Raw genomic sequence first — 22620 nt, 5'->3', positions numbered from 1 at the left:
CTAAGAACAGCATTTTCTATTTCATTGATGCACATTTGGGGATTCACCACAGTAAGCACTCTCTCATGCATGCTCCCCCCTGTCTTTTTATTACAGTGATAAGAATCAAGTTTTAGTAATCAAGGTTTTACTTGGGTATCTATTTATGCCACACAATATTTCTATAAAACAATCAATGCTTTAAAATAATATCATAAACATACTACATGTTCCGATTATTTACTACAGTAAACTCTTTTAATCTATTATTCTTAAAGCAATTTATTTGTTCAACTTATATAGCCACCCATTTCACATATGTGACTCTGGGCAGCTTACACAATTAAAAAGCAAACACAAACAACTGTCAAAGCAATTAATATAAAACTATTAAACACTTAAAAACTATAACCAGAAATCACAGAGACTCTTGTACACAGTGTAGCCTTTTTGGGAACTTTTTATTGGATCCCCAGGTCTGATTATAAAACCAAGTTTCCAGGGCCTTCCAGGAGGCCAATAGATTCAGGGCTAATCTATGATGGTCCAAAGAAAGGGTACCATAGCAGAAAGGTTTCTCCTTCTGTTTCCTATCAGATGAAACTTCCTAATGAAAATAGCTGCAATTTTTTAATATAAATCTCTTCAACAAAGTGACAAAATTAGTAAACCACAACCTACTACTTAATAAGATAGAAAGATGTGGTTTAGACAGCATCACCACCAGATGATGGCTGACAAACCACATTCAACATGTAGTCCTTAATGGAACTGCATCTATGTGGAAGTATGGTAACCTAGAGCTCTGTCTTAGGCCCAGGAAAGGAAAGAGCTCCTGTTCACTTCTGGTTCTTGCTTACAGTACCATAAAAACTTATTCCAGAACTAAGTTTTGAATATTTAGCTTAAATCCATGGATTGGTCTGTACTCCAGGAGCCTTAGGGCATCCATAGAAAATAGATAACAATTTGATAAAGCCACAATTACATTTTATGAAGATATCCAAAGAAACAGCCCCCCTTTTTTTTTTGCAGGAAGATAACCTAGATTGGGTTTTCTATTGCCAAGGTATCAATTAAATGTATTTAGTAGCTAGTATTGTGTGCTCAAAGATAAAACCAACTTCCTTTGCCCTCCCAGATTTTTTGCTATGCCACCCCTGCTGCAACTTGCAACATCAGGGGTCCTGAATTTTTTTTTATTTTCTTCTAATCTGTAATAAGACTTCACACTGAGCTCAGAAAGTACTTTAAATGGCTTACTATGTCTTAGCAGAGTCAAATTAATTTGTTTTTAAAAGACATAAAGATTTTAAGGCAAGGAATCCCTCTTACATCTGCAGATGTAGGTGGTATTAGCAAATGAAGAAGAAAAGTAATGATGCCATTTGTCACAGGATCAGGATACTCAAATCACAAGGAAGATGAAAAAACAATATGGCTCTTGGATATGGCAGTTTATGTATTAGCATACAATCAAAATGGAACTCAAAAAATATAGAAACAAAACTCCATTCCAAGCTGGAAAAGTATTTATTCTAGATCTGGTGCAGTGTTGTGATTGAGCGATAAAATGTGAAGATATCAAACCCCCCAATTTGAATCACAACCATAAAAATTGCCACAAGCATGCCACAATTTCTCAGTGATATAACAACATAAATCTTACAAGGATATGTAATTGCAAAGACCTACTATGTGTACCATTTAGAAATACATGTATTTATACTATAGCCTGAAGTGCTACATTACTGGAAAAGTTGTACCAAGTGGTAACTGATGAAGTCTACCGCTAGATAAAACTATTATACTTCTTGATTAAGAATCTTGTGTGTATTACTAGTGCTGTTTATGGCCCTTGGTAGTATTGTATCATATGCTGTCAAACTCTTTAGTTTCTTCCCAAGTGAATACTGAATTAAATCTGGCAACTATCATCCTTCATTTCACCTACCTTCCATTATCTTCTCTATCATCACATTCTTTATTTACAGATATTGCTAACATTAATTCTAGAAATTAGTCAAATGTATAGCATGCTCAAGAACCAACTGTTGTACCAGAGTAAAACAAAAAAAGGTTTACTCACTAAATTGCCTGAGGTTTTACATAAACAAATTGCAAATAACAGGGAAAGGGAGAAAGCCCATTAAGAAAGCTAATAAAACTAATGACAAACACGCTAAATCTCTTGTTTCTAAAGAAGCAATGGGAATGCTACATAAGAGATTAAGGAGATAAGAAGTAACAAACAGATTTAATCCAGGTGAGATGTAACTATTTTTCACTACAGATTTTCAAAAATTTGGAACAGCAGCCTTGAGTATAATTTCCTTAATTAATTGCTACTATTGAAATAAAGTGCTGATTGTTTAATTTAAATACTGATGCTCTAATTTTGTTCTAAATCACTATTTTGTTTCAGGTTTATGGGAGCCAGAAGCAAATACCTGTTCACTAGAATCTCTCTTCTTAATCCAAGAATAATTGCCATGGAAAGTCCTGTGAGTAGAGTTTCCTTAAAGAGAGAGGAAGGCAAATCACCAACCCAGAAACCTCTGTTGGATTTTTCCCTACATCAATGTAGGGACCAACTGACTGCCTCTGGCTAGGATTCTAGAAAGGTTTAGATTTTTTCTTTTAAACCCACCATTTACCTTTTTTTTATCATACTGGTCATACTTAAAAACTGCCTCAGTAAGATTTGAGCCCTGAAAGTAGAATAGTAATAGCTAATATAAAACAACAATAATAGAGATCAGCTGGTTGAAGAAGACTGTTTAAGATTAATTGCAATAGATAAATGGATACTGACTAAGATACAATTGTATTCAAATGCTGGCCACACTTCTGGTTGTAAAAAGAAAAGGATTTGGACCATTTTTAGGGAGTGAGCGCTATTGTTTTTTACAACTGTTATATTTAGAGGAATTGTTATTCAAATAAGCATGTATGACTTTCAGGTAAAGAACCATTCCAATAAGATACAATTTTGGAGCAAAGATAATGTAACTTTTTTTCCTTTGAACTGTGTCTCAAACAATACCCTTCTGTTATTCCAGAAAGGAAAGGTAATTCAAACTGCCCCATTTCCAGCAATTGCTTTAGGTTTTATTTCTGATCTGACAACATACTTTTATGTTTTTTCTAAATATAATCTTTCAACATTGCTACTTTAAAAACAGTCCTATGTAGAATACATTACCATTGCCTAGTTTAGAATAGAAATATAAAATTTCTAACTTTTTAATACAAAGAAGAAGAAACCCATGGAACTTTTCAGGGGAGAGAGAGGTACTATTTTGTAGCTAGGAACCTTTATCTACTAGGTTGCAGAAGGTAACATCACTTATTGTATCTTTAAAGTGGAACAAATCTGGTTATCATTGTTATGGGAGCCCACTAGCCTAGAATATTGAAAAAGATTCTCAGAAGGCAATGTAAAATTCTTTCATACTATTGCCAAAAAAAACTTGAGTCAAGGGAGATGCCCTTTACTTTTATCAATCTATAGTAATTTTACTCTGTTAAAATAAAATGATTGAAGATAGCTTGATGCATTCATACAAGCTATGCAATAGTGGTTTTCAAATAATCTTATCACCGGTTCGCTGAAAATGTGAGGACACCTGCATGCATCTATGTGGTTTCCGCGCATGTGCATGCACACTTGGATTCTGCACATGCATGTGCACACATGGATTCCGTGCATGCACATGTGCACAGATTCCACACATGTGAGTGCACACACAAATTCCATGCATGCATGCGGCTTCTGCACATGCGTGTGGTTTCTGCCATGCAGCAAAGCTCGACCTAGAGGGGGCCTGCTCCCCTCCATTTCTGCTCTCCAGGGCAGCGGCTGCTTCTCTTCACTGCTGGTCTTGCTGGGAGAGGATCTTGTGCAATTTAGCAGCTGTGAGCCACCGCTTTTCTCTAAGTCCCATCTGGAAAGTGCTGCAACACATAGAAGCAGCAGCCATGTTGAATGATGTTTCTATCAGTCGCAGAGCTTTCCGGATGGGATTTAGAGGACCCAAAGCAGCAGCTGACACCTGCTAAATTGCACAAGATGCTCTCCCAGCAAGAGCAGCAGCAGAGAGAAGCAGCTGCCGACCCGGAGAGCACATGGAGCATCTCCACAAATGACCAAGGCTCGGCAAGGGACAGAAGAAGTGGCTGCAAGATTTCCGCTGCAGTGCTTTCTGGATCGATCTTCTTAAAGGTAAGAAGAACTGTCTGGTTCATTCCCAAACTGCTTCAGGCCTGCTGTGCCCATGCCCCCCCCCCCCACCTGTGGCCCTTCTGCCTAGCGCAGCAGGCCACAGGCCACAGGCCGAATAAATTGCTTTGGCCTGGGGGGGGGGTGTAGTTTGAGGCCAGAGGGTAGGCTGGGACAGGTGGGTGGGGAAACCAGCAAGCGGGTGGGTGGGGTGAGGAGCAAGCAGGCAAGCAGGGGCAAACAGCGAGCCGGGTAGTAGGTGGGCGGGGGCAGGGACAGTCAGAGGTGGTATTTACCGGATCTCCGAACTACTCAAATTTCCGCTACGGGTATGCCAGAACCAGTCCAAACCTGCTGAATACCACCTCTGAAGCCATGTATACGGTTTGCTAGATATGTACCAATCCTTTAAAACATTGCCAGGTTGGAAAGAGAAGCAGATTTAGAAGCTTCTATAAACTAAGAGGCTGTTGTGGTCTGCTGACAACCTGAGGAGACGGCAGCAGAGTCGTACAGTGGGGAAGAACAAGGGCCAATCCGGGAGTCTAGGGAGGACTTGGACGATGGTCCTGCGTCCGATACAGAGATGGGGCCAGGGCCATCTAGGAGTTATGTGCTGACTCCAGAGCCTCCAGAATCTGACAGCAGCGAGGCAGAGGAACAAGGAGAGCCTGTTCACAGTGCGTGTGTGCGCAGAGCTGCCAGAAGGCAAGAACAGTTAAGACAAAAGGGTCAACTCGGGAGTAAAGCTTGGAGGTGATTGCCCCTCCCATAAGATATAAAGGAGGAGCAAAGGGACAGGAACCTTTCCTGTTGTTCTCTCTGTTTGGAATAACCTTGAAGCTCTGTGCAGATTTTGTACTCCGTTTGGCTTTTTACAGTTAATTTGGCACTTTAGTTGTTGGCAGTAATTCAAAGGAGATAAAGGTGGGTGCTTATCTTGAGAAAGTGGGACTCATTACGGGCTGGGAATGAACATAATTCCCGGTGTTGAAATAAAAAGAGAGTTGTTTGGACTAAGCATGGGCTTAATTACGGTCTCAGAAGCCTTGGTCAGAACAGAGGCTATAAGAATATAAATCAATCTTTCCTCATGAAAGTGGCAGTGCCTGATGTAGGTGACAGATGGATCTTTTTCTTCGAATTTCTGCTCACCCTCAACAATGAACCTGTCATAGTTTTTTTTTTAAAGTAAAGTTTTATTGTATAGTGTTTAAATGTCTGGAAAGGAGAAAAGGTTTTGTTTTGAACACCTTATGTCATACATTGTATTCATTATTTCATAAAGCAAAATTTTAATAGCAGTGAATACCAATAAAAATCTGGTTCCTCCTGCTCTACCATTATATCTCTAGCTGATCCCTTCACTACTTCTTGAATAGTATAGGCTATGTCTAGCCTTATCTCAGTTTTGGCTAAGCTGCCTTACAAGCTAGATTGGGGGAAGTACCAACTTCATCTTGTATAGATAATTCTCAAAGTGCAACAGTTGTGCAACAAAGTGCAACAGAAATTAGCTGTGGTTATGTGATGCCTCATTTAACTGCATTGGTTAATGATGGACGTTTCAGTCCCAACTGTTGCACTTTGAGATAATTCTCAAAGTGCAACAGTTGGGACTGAAACGTCCATCATTAAGCAATGCAGTTAAATGAGGCATCACATAACCACAGCTAATTTTGCTACGTTTTTGCCAGGGTCATTAAGCAAATCCAGCTTTCCATATTGACTTTGCTTGTCAGACATTAGCTAGGAAGGTAGCAAATGGCAATATGGATTATTCAGACACTGCAACTCTCATAAATAAATGACAATTGCCAAGCACCCCAAACCATGATTACATGATCATGGGGATGTTGCGACAGTCATCTGAGGACTGGTCGTAAGTCACTTTTTTCAGTGTCATTGTAACTTTGGTGTTAAATTGAGAACCATCTATACCTGCACAGATTTCACTGAATCTCCAGACTTGTCTCAGGCACAAATAATCAGGAATAGGAACTGAGTTCAGAGCGCTAAGACTTTGTTCTTACCATCTATACACAAGAATCTGAGAAACTAACAGTCCAAGATAAGGATCAAGACAGGGGGCTGGATTTGGGTCTCTTGGCAAAGTTTATAATCACAAGAAATTGTACAAATCTAAAACCTTTGATTTAAATGTACAAGTTGCACAAGGCTGGTTCTTCATTACCCAAACAGGACATTCCAGAGAGTTCTCCTTTGAAAGCCATTATGGAACAAAATAGACTATAAATATGAACAACTTTGTTCCTAAAATAGACTGAATCAAGGATTAATCATGCTTACAAAATGAACACTGAAAATAGTGGGATTTCAATTAGTCAGCATTCGATTGATGTCAGTGGGTAAAATTTTAACTAAAAAATTTTAACTAAAAAATTGGGCATGGCACAAAGGCAACACAGTCAAATAAGCAAGAAGCAGAGGTGGTATTCAGCAGATTCTGACCAGTTCTAGAGAACTGTTAGCGGAAATTTTGAGTAGTTTGGAGAACCAGCAAATACCACCTCTGACTGGAGATTTTACATTATCCTTCCCTTGCCACACCTACCAGGCCACGCCCACAGAACCAGTAGTAAAAAAAATTGAATCTCAACACTGGCAAGAAGAGTCCCTTTATTATCTCCAACTTTGCCCCCAATGTCCAGGTTACCTTCGGCTGGACAAAAACTCTCCCAGGAACAGTCTTTAAGTGGAGAAAATTCAGTCATACAGTACATACAGACTGTAACTAAAAATCCAAACAAACCAAGCTGCAGTAATTAACTTGACAGAGCAGGAGAAAGAATTTCACTTGAACGCAGGGCAAAATGCACACAGTTGGGAAGACACCAGGAACACAGATAAGCCACAATGAGACCAGATAAACTCACAATTTTCTCCCAACAGTTTGCTGTACTCAGCTTTCTTTTTAAACACTGTGTTCCCAGCTGCAGCTAATGAAGGGAATCAGGGCCCTTTCCTCCCCCATAAGCCACGCAACTCACGTTGCTCCCTTCTCCATTCCTCCCTGCATGCCCTAGGACAGTGGTTGGCAAACTCATTAGTCAACAGAGCCAAATATCAACAGTATAACAATTGAAATTTCTTTTGAGAGCCAATTTTTTAAAAACTTAAACTATATAGGTAGGTACATTGTTATTAACTTAATTAGGGTACTCCTAAGCTGGCCTTTGCTAAAAATGTTTTCCAGCAGAACTATTGCAGGCATGCATTTCTTTTGCAGCACAGACTTTTATGTGCATTCTGTAATTGCAATCCTTTCATAGTTCTGGGGAAACCTGCCACAAAAAAAAAGGGCGCTCGGACGATGCCTTGCCCCACCGAGTGGCAGCTGAGGCACAACCGGGAAACGGGATGCTGCCCTAGATAGGCCCTGTGCTCCTCTCAGGCAGAGCGCACTTCAGAAGTTCCTCTTGCGTGCCCCACGATCCCTCTCCAAGGCTAGCACTGTGCGGGAAGTGTGGCTTGGGGAGAGGAAGCGGCGGCAGCGGCTCTGGGAAAGGCACGGCAGAGTAAGAGGGAGCCTGCGAGGAAAAGAGCCACAAAGCGCTCTCTTTCTCTCCCCCCTCCTTTTTTTTATCCTCCTGTCTTTTGTTTTCTCCTCGCCCTCCAGCTGCTCTCCCTCCTCCACTTTTTCTGCTCTTCTCTCCACTCTCAAACTCTCCTCCCTCCTCTTTCTCTCTTTTCACAAACATACACCACACGCACACTCTCCTTCTCACTGGTTCTGTCTTTTTTCTGTCTCTCCCCCCCACCCACTACACACACACACACACACACACACACACGCACGCGCTCTCATACCTGCATGCCCTTCTGAGCCGAGCTTTTCCTCGGCTCCTTCTGTTCTGTCATCTCCCTTTCCGCTCCTTGCCTGGGCAACCCGGTGCGCTCGCTCCCTCACCTGCCCGTCTCCCTCCTTCTGCACTCTTCCACTTCTCCCCTGTCTCTTCCCCTTTCTGCCTCCGCTCTCTCTCCCCCAATCCTCACCCCGCCGCACACCTACTTACCTTGCACCCCCTTTTCATACCTTCAGTGCACCTGAGCACCTGAAGAGCGGCGGGCGGTGAGCCACACTCAAGGGGCCAAAGAGCCGCATGTGGCTCGCGAGCTGTGGTTTGCCGACCACTGCCCTAGGATGAAGGAGTGGGCCTGGATCCTCCTCTGAATCCCCTCTCCCTTGATCTACCTCTCCCCTGCTCTGCCCAGCCAGACTTTGCCCTTCCCCAGTTTCTTCCACAGCCAACGGAGCCACACTCCTGCTCCCTGTCAACTGCTTGGCTTCCTCCTCCGAATCAGATTCCAACAGGGACATGACAAAAATATTAATGTAGCAAATTTTAATACAGGTAGTCCTCAACAACAGTTCATTTAGTGACTGTTTGAAGTTATAACAGCACTGAAAAAAAAGTGATTTATGACCATTTTTTACAGCATACCCATGATCACATGATCAAAATTCAGAAGTTTGGCACCTGGTGACTGTTGCTGTGTCCCAGTCATGTGATGACCATTTGCAACCTTTTGACAAGCAAAGTTACTGGGAAAGCCAGATTCACGTAACAACCATATTACTAATTTATCAACTGCAGTGATTCACTTAACAACTGTGATCAGAAAAATTGTAAAATGGGGCAAAACTCACTTAACAAATGTTTCACTTAATAACAGAAATTTTGGGCTCAATGGCGGTTGTAAATCGAGGACCAACTATACTATTTTATAGTTCATCTTCTCTCTAATCAACTCATAGTCTTGCCTGCATTTTACACATAGATTTTCTGCTGTTTGTAAAACAGTTGTAGACACTGACATTTAATGAAGGTAAACTTTACTTTGTGTATATTTCAATATAGTATTTTTTGTTTTAATTTAAGGAATAATATATTACAATAGATCTCACAATGAATGTTAGATGAAAAGCACTCGTCCTCTCAGAACACTTTTAGAATTAAAATTGCTGCCCCAAAGGTGCTTTTTCAAAAGGCAACTGGACTTTTTTTTCCTTGAACAATTTTCACTTGTCATCCAAGAAGTTTCTTCAGTTGTGACTGAAGGTGGAAGATGGAAGGATTTATATTCCTTGCAGTCATTTGGTCATTAGCACTAATTCTGAGAGTTAGAGGGTTAGAGGTTAGAGTTAGAGGTGCCCTCAGGGTCAACTGAATAGTGCAAATGGGTGTGGAACCTTCTTGGAACTGCTGAAAGGACTGTGTTGTTTGCTGCTCATAATTTTGATAATAAATTTGCCATCTCAGTTGTATTAAATTATCAGGGGTTTAGCCCTTAATGCAGAGAGAAAGGGACTTGTTTGTATACGCATCATTAGTTGAATCAGTAACAACAAGAAGATTATTGACTTCTTACATATTCCCATATACACTCTAGCAAAACTAAAACCATAACCTTTGCTAAAGTAGAATCAGATTGTAATCCATTTAATTTCATACAGAGGGAGAAAAACTAAATGTGTGGTTGAAAGGAAGAACCTTTTAAAAATGAATTAAGTCCTTAGTTTGTCATATCTGGCTATTGCAAAATATTCTGATTCTTTCTAAATGCTAACACTTACTGTGCTTATCATTTGTTGATACTTAAAACTGTTAAACCACTCTTCCAAACATGCTGCTCAAGAAAATAAATAATGAACCAAAGCCTATTATTTTGAGAGGTAATATCTTGCTCTCTATTTCACTGTTTCCAAGCCACTTTCAAAAATTATGTAGCACTGTGCATGGGGAAAACAAAATTTTGAGCCAAATAAAAACCAAGATTTTTATTGTACAAACAATAAAATAAATTACAAACAATAAAAATCTTGGTTTTTATTTGGCTCAAATAAAAACCAAGATTTTTATTGTTTGTAATTTTTTTTATCTTCATACAATGTTTGAAAAAACAGATAAATGAATAATTCTAGAAGTTATCCTTGCTAGATATAAGGTTCTATTTGCAATTAAATGTTTTATGGAAAAAATGCAATAATGATTTTAAGAATTTTCAAGCGCTTGTGTTATTGTCTGATTGGTCTTAATCACTGAATATGGTTATCAATGGAAGCTGTCCAAAAAGGCATTCTGAAGCCTAATTACCATATACATCAGGCCTTCATTTCTCAAATTTAGCCGGCCTGTTCTCACATCCCAACACACACACAATTTTTCTGGGTGCAAAAAGAAAGGAATCAAACATTTCATAACTCTAACACTGTTTAGGACAGAGAAATTATGAAGAACAGAAAGGAAATGGCATTTAACACTGGATTTCAGTTCTTTTAGTCTCAGTGCTGAACTCGTAGAAGAAAACAGCAGTTTCATTAGCAAATCTGGGAACAAACAAGAAGATATAAAGTCTTTTTTAGTGACTTCAAGCTAAAAAGGGAGGTGTTGAACTTCTGGAGGGTTGGACAATTTATTCAAAGGCTTGAATTCAAATTTTCCATTCAACTTCACTGCAGGGTTAATTTGAACTTGAAGTACTTGTTGAAGAATCAATGGCTTTTGCTGATATAGTCCAAATCCTCTTCCTCATTTTTCTCTTATACATTTACATATCGTTGTCTGAATTTCTGAATGGAACTAAGCTGGCAATAAAAATATATAATTAATTTTTAAAAATGAATTTTCCTTATTTAGAAGGCTTGTTCCAGCTATTATGCCTTTTTGTCAGAGAAAAAAAAAAGGGGGGGGTGTAGAAATCAGTTTTGCATCCAAAGTTCCCGCCAGTCATTTTATCCATGCCCTTCTATACACACATGCTCTAAAATAATTAAGAGAATGGGATAATCACCAGTGAAGACATACATTCCACAGTGCAGTTGTCAATTATAAACACAGATTCCTGGTGTACTCTAATGATCCCTCATTAATCCATTACAGCTAATTGGCATTGCTCATATTTCTGCACATATATTCTCAGAGGCTCGATAGTCTCAATTAAAAAGCAATCCTGGTTCTAGCAGTTTGAGGTTTTCTCATAGCAGTTGCTGACAAAGAGCCATTTTCTTGTGTAATAGTTCATCAATTTTAAGTGCTCCTTAACAAACCCATAGTCTGGTAGAGCCAGCCTTTGGAGCACTCTAAAGCCCAATCGCCAAAGAGGGGGAGCACCTCCGCATTCAGCAATGTAGGGATACATCCAGAAGTAGTTGGCACCTACTCAATTAACCATCTAGCCGCAGTCCTTTTTCCTGGCAAAAGGACAGAACAAGGTGAGCAGGGAGAAAGCTTGCTGATGAATGACAGGAGACAGGCGCAGATAGACAGCTATGACAGAAGAGATGCCAAACCAGAATCAGACACAGATGAGCTGCTGATCAATCTTAGAAGCCCTCATATCCAACTACAGTCCTGCTTCTCAGTAAAATGCCAGAAGAAACATGAGCACCACGTTAATGATGATGAGAAAAAGCAGAATGACAAACACCACCACACGTTGCGTGTCCGGGTTCATATTGCACCAGAGGAATGTGTGAAGAGCCCTCCATCGGTGCCTGCTCTGATTAGATCCCTTCGCCATGCTGACAACAGCCCTGGCTCTAGAAAAACAGTATTTCAGCAGCGTAGCAGCACTGTCTCTGGAAGGAAAGCCAAGGAAGGGGGGTGGGGTACAAACAATGGAGTCGTTCTGCAGCTTTCAGAAAGCAAAACGTAATCAATTTCCTGCAATTATTATTATTATCAACTTTCAAGCATAATGCATGCACATGCTGGAACGTGGTTCTTCCCTTTCCAAGCAATTCTTATCTTTGTTTTATCTCAGCAAATCATCAGCTTTTCATTTTATCTTCCAGAAAAGAGCTGCCTCACTGCATTAGCTGACTGAAGCTCCTGTAGCAGGAAGCCTCTGTGTGCTGGAACTCAGCAGTGGGACTGGCTTCCCTAAGAGCTTGTCAGCTATTTGCTAAGCACTGTAGCTAGGATACAGGCAACCCTTAGCAACGAGAGAAAGGATGGGCATGAGGCTTTCCAGGAGCATATCCATGCAGAAATGGATGTGACGAATTATCCTCACAATATATCTACATACACACGCACATTAGATATACATAAATTACGTAGATAGCTGGAAATATATTGCAGCTAAAACAATGAGAAGCCTTTGGTACCTTACCATGCAATTAATTAATTAATTAATTAATTTTCTATACCACCCATCTCACTGATACAACAACTCCAGGCAATTTACAAAATATTAAAAAGTTTAAAAATGCTAAAACTATTAATATTAGAAAAGTTGAGTAGAGAAAAAAAGTAAAAAACCACTATGAAGGGCAATCTCAAGTGAGAATCTTCTCTACCCTGTCAGCCACCTCATAGTAGGCCCTGTTGGAGTCCCATGCCAAGCAGCAGAACCACGTTTTTAAGCTCTTCTAGAAGGCCATGGGTATGGGAAAGATCTCACCTCTGATGGGAGAATATTCCAGAAGAATAGTCTATAGCAGAAAAGGCTTTTGTCCTGCAAGTCAAAATTATTTGGCCAATGGGATCTGAAGTAGGCTCTTTCCACTGGAATGAGTGAGATGCCTAAGTCCCATCAGAGTGAGATGGTTCCTCAGATGCCCTGGATCAATGCCATATAGGGCATTAAAAGTAATGCCCAATGCCATGAATTGAACCTGGAATCAAACTGGCAACCACCGTCACATATGCTATCTGAGAGGCTTCCAGAACTGTCCACACAGCTGCATTCTGTACCATAATATTATGAATGAATATCCATGAATTACACTTCATCAGGGATGGGATTCTACCAGTTCTGACCAGTTCTATAGAGCCCCTTGTTAACTTTCTAAACAGTTCGTAGAACCGGTAGTTAGAAGAAATTTCCTTTTCTTTTTTTCCACCCTTATTACATTCTTGGCAGTATGCCTAGACTTACTGTCTCCGAAGGTGGTTTCCTGGTACTTTCTTAAAGGGGAAGGATTGTTTTAAGCTTTTTACGCTGCTTTTGGGAGGAAATACTACTTTGAAGAAATAATTGAACAAGGAAGCAGAGCTGCCGGAAAGGAGCTTTTAATGACAAGGAACCAAGATGAGCGACATTCAGCAAGGCTTCTTGGCTAGCTAGAAAGATTGACATTCAAACGTGAGTTTACATACTCTTTCTGAGTTTTAGTCTAAAACTGATTTTTGGTGAAGTTTAATTCTGTCCTTGGTAACATTTAATCCTGTGTTTACTGATGGGATAATTTTCCCTATTCAGCTTTGTTTGGAAGGAAAAAGGTTAATCTCTGTTCCTGAAAAGAAACTGGGTTGAGAAATCTGGCTAGTTCCTGTGTTTATTTGTTCTTAACAAGCAACAGCTACTGTAATGATTTAATTATTTGTATTGTGTTTGATTTTTTCCTGCCTCATGGTTTCTTTTTCTATCTGGGAAGGGGTCTTCCTTCACTGGTATCTGGCACTGTCCTTTTGGGGTGTACTTCCAAGAGGCAGGATGCAAGCTTGGCACTGATTTTTACTGTCTTTCTGCGGGCATGTGACCTTTCCTTAAATCTGAATGATTTCCTTAGGATATCTTGTGAGGTGAGTGAGACCAGCTGGTATCTTTAAGTGGTGCAAATGGATCTAAGGATTGCTTCTCCTGGGTGTGCTCTTTCAGGAGAGCTTAAATGACCTTCTACTAAAGGGTTTCACTTTATGAGAAAGAGTTGGTTGCTGATAGTTATCATTGCATTTTAACTATTTTAATTCCTCAAAGTGCTCTGGCACCCTGCCTTTAATTGTCAATGTAGAAAACTTCAGAAAGGATTCATAAATATATTCTGAGCAGAAAGCAAATGAAGATTGTAGGAGAAAACCTGTCAGTCCAGATTAATTGACCAACAACAGAAATGGCCATTCAAGGACAGCATTTAAATGTCATCTGTGAATGAGTTTGATCATGCAGCATGGTGTTTATTTGTTTTCCCTCTGTCATGTTTTTGATGTTATTGTGATTATTTCTCAAAATACTTTAATTGTGCATAAATTCTGAACTTTATCAGGCAATTTCAAAATAAGATTTGTAAGAAAAAATATATTTTCTGACTACTTGCATGTATTATCTTCTAAACTTCACAATTTTCTTTTTAGTAATGTTAAACTCTTGAAGAAGATGATCCACTTAATTAGATAGATTTAATTGTAATCAATGGATGAAGTGCAGGGGTGGGATTCAAATTTTTTAACAACTGTGGCTTAGTTGGTGGGTGTGGCTTGGTGGTCATTTGACTGGGTGGGCGTGGCCAATTCAATGTCACTCACATCAAGGGGCGCTTCTCGCCTGGCCTCATGACAGTGGAGATGCTGTAATGGTTGTAAGTGTGAAAAACAGTCATAAGTAACTTTTTCAGTGCCATTGTAACTTTGAATGGTCACTAAATGAACTGTTGTAAGTCAAGAATTACCTGTACAAAAATACAAAAAGCTTATTTGCTTGCAAAAACTGCCCTAAATAGATTTTAGATTAAAATACCTGCAAGGTGTTTTAGATTAAAATACCTGCAAGCTAGAGTTACAAGTCAGGCAGGGTGCCAGAGCACTTTGAGGAATTAAAATAGTTAAAATGCAGTGATAACTATCAGCAACCAACTCTTTCTCATAAAGTGAAACCCTTTAGTAGAAGGTCATTTAAGCTCTCCTGAAAGAGCACACCCAGGAGAAGCAATCCTTAGATCCATTTGCACCACTTAAAGATACCAGCTGGTCTCACTCACCTCACAAGATATCCTAAGGAAATCATTCAGATTTAAGGAAAGGTCACATGCCCCGCAGAAAGACAGTAAAAAATCAGTGCCAAGCTTGCATCCTGCCTCTTGGAAGTACACCCCAAAAGGACAGTGCCAGATACCAGTGAAGGAAGACCCCTTCCCAGATAGAAAAAGAAACCATGAGGCAGGAAAAATCAAACACAATACAAATAATTAAATCATTACAGTAGCTGTTGCTTGTTAAGAACAAATAAACACAGGAACTAGCCAGATTTCTCAACCCAGTTTCTTTTCAGGAACAGAGATTAACCTTTCTGTCCATTCAGTTTGTTGCTTCCTTTAGCCACAGAATGAAGTATAGTAACGGTTGGCATGTCAGTAGTTTGGAAAAGGTCCTTTCTTAATTTTTTTTTCCTACCAGCAAATATTTTTTAAAAGATTTCCATAATATGACATTATGGCATCTTTTTTTTTAGAACAATTACAAAGTACAATAGCAATATAGGTATGATTAAGAATGCCATCCAAGTAGAAGCAGTAACTAGCCAGTAGAAGTATAAACATACGTTTATAATATTTCTCACTTAATTCTTTGTAACAATTTTTTTCTGAGTTTCTAAAATTTTATATTTTGTCCTGCTAATACAGGGAAATAGTCAGGGGTGGGATTCTACAGGTTCGCACCTATTCGCTAGAAAGGTTGTTAACATTCTAAGCAGTTCGGAGAACCAGTTGTTAGAAGAAATTAATGGCCTAATCCTGTAATGAAGGCAGGAAGGAAACATTCTGGTGTTGCTTACAGAAACTGCCTCTCCGTTAACCCTTATTACATTCTTGGCAGGACTAGACTTCCTGTCTCAGGAAATCTCTGGAGTTTTTTTCCCCTCCTTTGCTGGTATTTTGCTTATGTGGAGTGACCATTCAAAGTTACAATGGCACTGAAAAAAGTGACTTATGACCATTTTTCACACTTATGACTGTTGCAGCATCCCCCCAGTCATGAGAGGCCAAGCGAGGAGATGTGTGCCTCGATGTGAGTGATATTGAGTTGGCCACGCCCACCAATTAAGCCACGCCCACAGAACCGGTGGTTAAAAAACTTGAATCCCACCTCTGGAAATAGTCCCTCATTAACAAATGCATGGGTATCAGAGGTGGTATTGAGCAGGTTCTGACCAGTTCTGGAGAACCAGTAGTGGAAATTTTGAGTAGTTCGGAGAACCAGCAAATACCACCTCTGACTGGAGATTTTACATTATCCTTCCCTGCCACGCCCACCAAGTCATGCCCACAGAACCGGTAGTAAAAAAATTTAAATCCCACCACTGATGGATATCAACTAATAATTATGAGTTATGCCAGTCAAGCAAAATAATCCTCCAATATTATTACGTCCATTTTGCTACAGGAATAATTCAAGTGGGATAAAACAATGCTACAATCAAATCCATGGTTACTGGGCAAGTTCCTGAGGGACATTCCAGAATGTGGTGGCAGGAACTGAAGCTGGTCGTAGCAACAGTGAAATTATGGATTGGAGACCATTGAAATGGATGCAAATCTGTACAAAACATTACATAATATATTTAGTCTCTTTCTTCCAGGGCAGATCATTGCCTTCAAGGCACAGGCCATGAAGATGTAATGGTATGTAGGCATGACCTTGGGTGATAGGAGGTAGAGTCACAGACTAGACAATGGTTATAAGAGATAGCTTAATCTGCAGAAGCAATGGGAGTATAGAAAATGACTTAGAAGGGACACTCCCTTGTTTCTTCGATTGCAAAGTAATAGGACATAGACGTATTTTAAGACTTGGAAGATTATGATAATGTAACCCTACAATAAAGTTACATCTAGTACTTCTGAGTGTGCTTCTTGTCCAGACTATATCACAAAGCTGACAAAAGATGAGAAAGGAATGTCATGTAATCACTTAGAAAGAATGGTTTTCTTGAGCTGCAATATAATCTGCTTGGTTTTCCAATGTGTTTTGTCATGAATGTACCTGAACCTCTTATGTATAACCTGGAGATCATTGGGCAGGACAGGCTAATGAGATTTTGCCGAAACGTTGCTACAACTTTAAAAGCACAACTACAATGACGTGGGAAAATACCCGAACAAAGCTGAATACCATACATGTAAGTACCTGCGAAAACTTAAGAAAACATATGTGTGTGTGTGTGTGTGTGTGTGTAAAAATATAATTGGCCATTCATCTCCAACAAAGTGCACACTTCCTGATACAATTTGGTTCATTGTTGAACAGCTCTTAACATTAACAAATGCTTCATCATGTCCACTTAAAATCTATATTCTTGTGGTTTAAATCCTTGTTGTTTCTGTAAGAATTCTGAACAATTCTACCCCATAAATGACATAACTTCAGATATCTGAAGTCAGATGTCTCATTGTTATCTTCTCCATGCCATATATACCCAAAGTTTCCAATTATTACTCATTATCTCTCCTTTTAGACTTCTTAGTATCTTGATTGTTCTTCTCTGGACATATTCTGGTTCACAAATGTTCTTTCTAAAGTACAGTGCCCTGGATGCACATTGTAGAGAGGAAAAATTACATATCATACCTGATATTATATTTTTGCTGAAGCAGCGTAGAACTGCATTTCTCTTTTAGAAACTGCATCATATTGGATTTTGCATTTGTTCCTGTTGGAATTCAACTTCAGCTTATCAAGATCTTTATGAATCATGCCTAAGGAAGTTACTAATTTTCTATCCTTGTGTCATCAGCAAATCTTATATTTTTTTCATGTTTAATCCAAACCATTTATAATTATATTGAAGAGTATGGGGCATTAGATCACAACCCAGATCTGAAACATTCCACACTTTTAGCTTCTCATGAAGTTTTTGGCATATACTTACTGGGTTTAATCAGTAATTGTTTAATCAGTTCTTCTGATTTATGATAGAATATTTCCCAATTTGCTCTACTAGAATCTCCTGGGAGTTTTGTCAAGTACTTAAAAAAAATCAGGGTACACTATATCCACAGCATTTTTATGGTTTATTAAACCAATCACTCTGTCAAGAAAAGAATTCAAGTTCATTTGGAATGTCTTGTTCTTGAGAAATGCATACTAACTACCAAATCGACTGTTTAACAATCTGTCCCTAAATTTTGCTTGGTATTAAAACCAAACTACTTAATTGGCGGTAATTCAATTGCACAGAAACAACTCTTCTCCTCTCCTGTGATGACCCATAGTCTCTCAATATAATCCAAAACCCAAAACATACATTAAAGTCTGGTAATACCTTCAACTTAACTTCACTGTTTTAATTAGGCACAGTTTAAAGTCACAAAAGTAAATAATGAGGCAAAGGGAAACCAAAACAAACCGCATTGATGAGAGTTCCGAAGCAAGCCAAGATAAATTAATCATACATTCCAGGAAGATAAAGGGGAGAGTCCATGGGAAGAACGCCAACAAAGATAAACCTCTTTCAAAGGAAACACTAAACTTTGACTCCAGCAATTCTGACTACACAGTTACAAACTTAGATACATAGCTCCCAGCTGCAAGCCACGAGGAGGATCATGGTAATCTGCTCTTGAGTAGACCTCGCTTTTCCATGATCTTCTCCTCTTTGCATGCCCTAGGATAGATAGGGGATGGGCCTGGATCCTGATTACTCAGCCGGCCTCTGCCCTTCCTCAGCCTCCTCCACCACCTCTGGAGCCACACTCCCACTCCCTGTTAGCTGTTCCTCCTCTTCCTCAGAGTCAGTCTCCACCAGGGGCATGACTTCTCCTCTGACATTACATCAATCTCATGATTCTTAAAAGATCAGAGAAAGGATTTCCAAGAAGACGTTTGAAGGCTTCCTCAAGTCTCTCAATTATAATTAATTTAGTTTTGAAGACAAACTCATTCATGCAAGCTGCAATTGGTGCTCCCTAACTATTTATTTACCTTGAATTGCCAATCCCTCTTTTGGCAATTGTTTTGCTTAAGTTAATTTAAGCAAAAGTTGGTTTGAGCAAAGTTCCTTTTTGGGAAGAAAAGGCAATGAAGGAAATAAAGAATTCTACTTTCTGCCAATTTCCTATTATTATTCTATCATGTACTCTTAGCAGGACAGCAGCCTTTCCTTTTTTATTATTTTACTCTGATGCAGTTAAAAAAAAATCATATTTATATTTTTAGCTTTCCTTGAAAACCTGTATTTCCTTTTGGGCTTTAGGATTTTTCCCCTTCATTATAAGCTATTTGGTGGTATATGTCTTTGTGATTTATACAAGTTCCTTTTAACTCTTCGTTAAGTTAAAAATTCCCTCTGCACACACAATTTCTTATTCTTCTTGGAATGTGTACCATGTATTTCCAGTATCATTTTTGAGAAGTGGCCAATCCTCCTGTGTTCTCGTTTATCTGAGATTATTATGGAACCTCACTTAGTATTTCTCAAAGCTTGATGAAATTGACTCTCCTTGAAACTAATGTGCACATGCTCAAATTTCTTTTAAATGGCTACCGGCTCCTAGACATATTGAAATGCTAAACACATGCCTGTTTATAATGACAAATACAATTTGTGATGCAGAGCTGAAAACCTTCTTTGTCATTTGGGGTGTGGTCCAACATGAAGTAAAACTGACTTATTTAAGATATACAAGCTGCAACAGATATTTCATTATCAGTAAGAAGTAGAACCCATTGAACTTAGCAGCCCTTTTAGTAAACAATTATAAGATCACGCTACAAGGTTCACGCTAGGATGGGTTCACTTTCTGTTTTAATTAAAGGTGAGAAAATTCAGACAGTGGCTTCCTACCTCTTCATAAAACAAGTCATTTGTGAGAAATCAACCTTAAATGAGACAACAAGTGTTACCTTGTCAGAAAAGAAGTGTTTGAAAGTTGACAGTGTGATAGAAGTCACCGGGTATGAATCAGACTCCAAATAATTACCTTTTCTGAAATGTATTGCATTTTCACTGAAATCCAAAAGCAGTTTATGCTGGACAGTATGTTAACAGAAAAAGGCGATATAAAGTCTTTTGTCTTAGAGTTCTACCACCCCATCCCTGGCCATTAGCTTCCAAAGTCCCTAAAATAGTTTTTTTTTACTTTAATAGAAGAAATATTGGTTTATTATATTAATTTTTAAAAATTCATATTTGTCATTTCAGTAACAGTGATAGGATGGATAATAATAATCTCAAATCTATTTAGATTATATTTAAATACCACTCAACCTGTACCAGTACATGGGTGAATTGGTGTTTCCTTTTAGGCATCTAGAGCAGGGGTGGGCAAACTACGGCCTGCGGGCCACATCCGCCCGTTGGTCTGTCCAATGCGGCCCGCCCTGAAAAAAATCGCTGCCATTGGTCTGTCCAATCCGCCCGCCCCTTAAAAAAATCGCTGGGCGTGGCGTAATTGCCCTGTGCCGCGTGGCCCCCAAAGCTGCAAAACAGTGTGGAGCGATCTAGGGGTAGGAAAGAAAAGAAATTTGCAAAGACCTCGGCTGGGAGTTCAAAATCACCTTCGAGTGCGACCTCTCTGAAGGTGAGTCCCCGCCGATCCCCCTTTTTCCGGGGCTTCAGGCTTAAACTTTGCAAAGGCAAAGCTTGCAGGCTGGAGCGTCTTCCCGCCCGAAGAGCGGGAAGGGTTCCACCCGGTGGGCGGGCGGGCTGCTTGGAGCCACCTAAAGCTAGGCTGCTGCTGGTGGAGCTTTGCCCTGCCTTGGTGCCCCGTTCCTGGCTCGGCGGTCCTGCTCGGGCGGCACTTTAAAAGCCTGCTCCCAGCACCCGAGCAACTTCCCAGCAACTTTCGGCTTCGTTTTAACTCGCGGGCGCTCGTGCCTGGCCCCGAGCCGCGCGGGCGGAAGGGAAGCCCGGCAGGCAGGCTGCTTGGAGGAGGCTCCGGGCTTCCCCTCCGCCAGGCGCGCGCCCGCGAGTTAAAACAAAGCTGAAAGTTGCTGGGAAGTTGCTTCGTTTTCCAGGGCTTTGCAAAGGCAAAGTTTGCAGGCTGGAACGCCTTCCCGCCGAGGAGCGGAAGGGTTCCGCCCGGCGGGCAGGGCGGGCTGCTTAAAGTTTGCTCGGGTGGCACTTTAAAAGCCTGCTCCCAGCACCCGAGCAACTTCCCAGCAATTTTCGGCTTCGTTTAACTCGGGCGCGCGCCTGGCCCCGAGCCACGCGGGCGGAAGGGAAGCCCGGCAGGCAGGCTGCTTGGAGGAGGCTCCGGGCTTCCCTCCGCCAGGCGCGAGCGCCCGCGAGTTAAAACAAAGCTGAAAGTTGCTGGGAAGTTGCTTCGCTTTCCAGGGCTTTGCAAAGGCAAACTTTGCAGGCTGGAACATCTTCCCGCCGAGGAGCGGGAGGGTTCCGCCCGGCGGGCAGGCCGGGCTGCTTAAAGTTTGCTCGGATGGCACTTTAAAAGCCTGCTCCCAGCACCGAGCAACTTCCCAGAAATTTTCGGCTTCGTTTTAACTCACGGGCGCTCGCGCCTGGCCCCGAGCCGCGCGGCGGAAGGGAAAGCCCGGCGGGCAGGCGGGCAGGCTGCTTGGAGGAGGCTCCGGCTTCCTCCACCAGGCGCGGCGCCCGCGAGTTAAAACAAAGCCGAAAGTTGCTGGGAAGTTGCTTCGTTTTCCAGGGCTTTGCAAAGGCGAACTTTGCAGGCTGGAACGTCTTCCCGCCGAGGAGTGGGAAGGTTCCCCAGCGGGCGGGCGGGCTGCTTAAACTTTGCTCGGGTGGCACTTTAAAAGCCTGCTCCCAGCACCCGAGCAACTTCCCAGCAACTTTCGGCTTCGTTTAACTCGCGGGTGCTCGCGCCTGGCCCCGAGCCGCGCGGCGGAAGGAAGCCCGGCGGGCGGGCGGGCGGGCAGGCTGCTTGGAGGAGGCTCTGGGCTTCCTCCGCCAGGCGCGAGCCAAAAGTTGCTGGGAAGTTGCTTCGTTTTCCAGGGCTTTGCAAAGGCAAACTTTGCAGGCTGGAACGCCTTCCCGCCGAGGAGCGCTTGCGCCTGGCCCCGAGCCACGCGGCAGAGGGAAGCCCGGTGGGCAGGCAGGCTGCTTGGAGGAGGCGACCGGCGGTGCTCCGGCAGCAGCAAGAGGCAGTTTCGCCCGGGCTCCGCTCAGGTGTCCGGCTGGGGCTGTCAGGAGTTGCTACATCGCCGGCGCAGCTCGTGCAGCTCAGTCCCGCGTTGCCTTGGGAAGGAAAAGGCAAAACCAGGAGCCGCTGAGCCTGAGCCTCTGGTGCCGCTGCTCCCGTTGCAAAGCACCGCCGCGGCTCTTCCTTTTGCCTTTCCTTCCCGAGGCAACGCGGGACTGGAGCCACGCGGAGCCACGCCGGCGGTAGCAACTCCTGACTCAGAGGGCCTCCGAGGGGAGGGGAGCCTCCGAGGGGAGGGGAAGGAGGAGAAGAGAGGGGGAAGGGGGGCGATTCCCAAAAATCTTGTGCTGACCCGGCCCGTCTGTCAAATTTTAAAAGTCAATGCGGCCCCGAACCAAAAAGTTTGCCCACCCCTGATCTAGAGCCATGACAGCTTAAAAGAAAAAGCAAAACCTGAAGAGTTTAAAACTGCTGCAATATAGAAAAACCAAGCTGCAATTACATGACATTTGAAATTATTTATAGTGGATTTAACAGCAAATAGCACTTTATGAGATGCTCTTATTGGCAGGCTGCTGAAAGTGTTCAGTGTCTGATTTAATTTTGCTCTGCGGGG

At 41.4% G+C, this 22620-nt stretch overlaps 1 protein-coding gene across 4 annotated transcripts in view; it reads right to left on the bottom strand.

Moving 5' to 3' along the window:
- Positions 1 to 22620, bottom strand: part of ARHGEF4 (Rho guanine nucleotide exchange factor 4) — a 158013-nt gene that overhangs the window by 16481 nt on the left and 118912 nt on the right. The window contains exon 1 of one of the 4 annotated variants that reach the window (XM_087964787.1): positions 2430 to 2536. The exons of the other annotated variants lie outside the window; for them this stretch is intronic. The gene's annotated coding sequence lies outside the window, so the exon portion shown is untranslated. Of the gene's footprint in view, positions 1 to 2429; positions 2537 to 22620 lie in introns of those variants that run through there. 4 annotated transcript variants of the gene reach the window in all.

The sequence above is a fragment of the Notechis scutatus genome, chromosome 4 (assembly GCF_049901735.1).
Source record: "Notechis scutatus isolate UNSWTSFEM ecotype Mainland chromosome 4, rNotScu1.2, whole genome shotgun sequence".
Taxonomy (NCBI): domain Eukaryota; kingdom Metazoa; phylum Chordata; class Lepidosauria; order Squamata; family Elapidae; genus Notechis; species Notechis scutatus.
The sequence above is the reverse complement of the archived record's forward strand: the minus strand, read 5'-3'. Positions and strand labels throughout refer to the sequence as shown.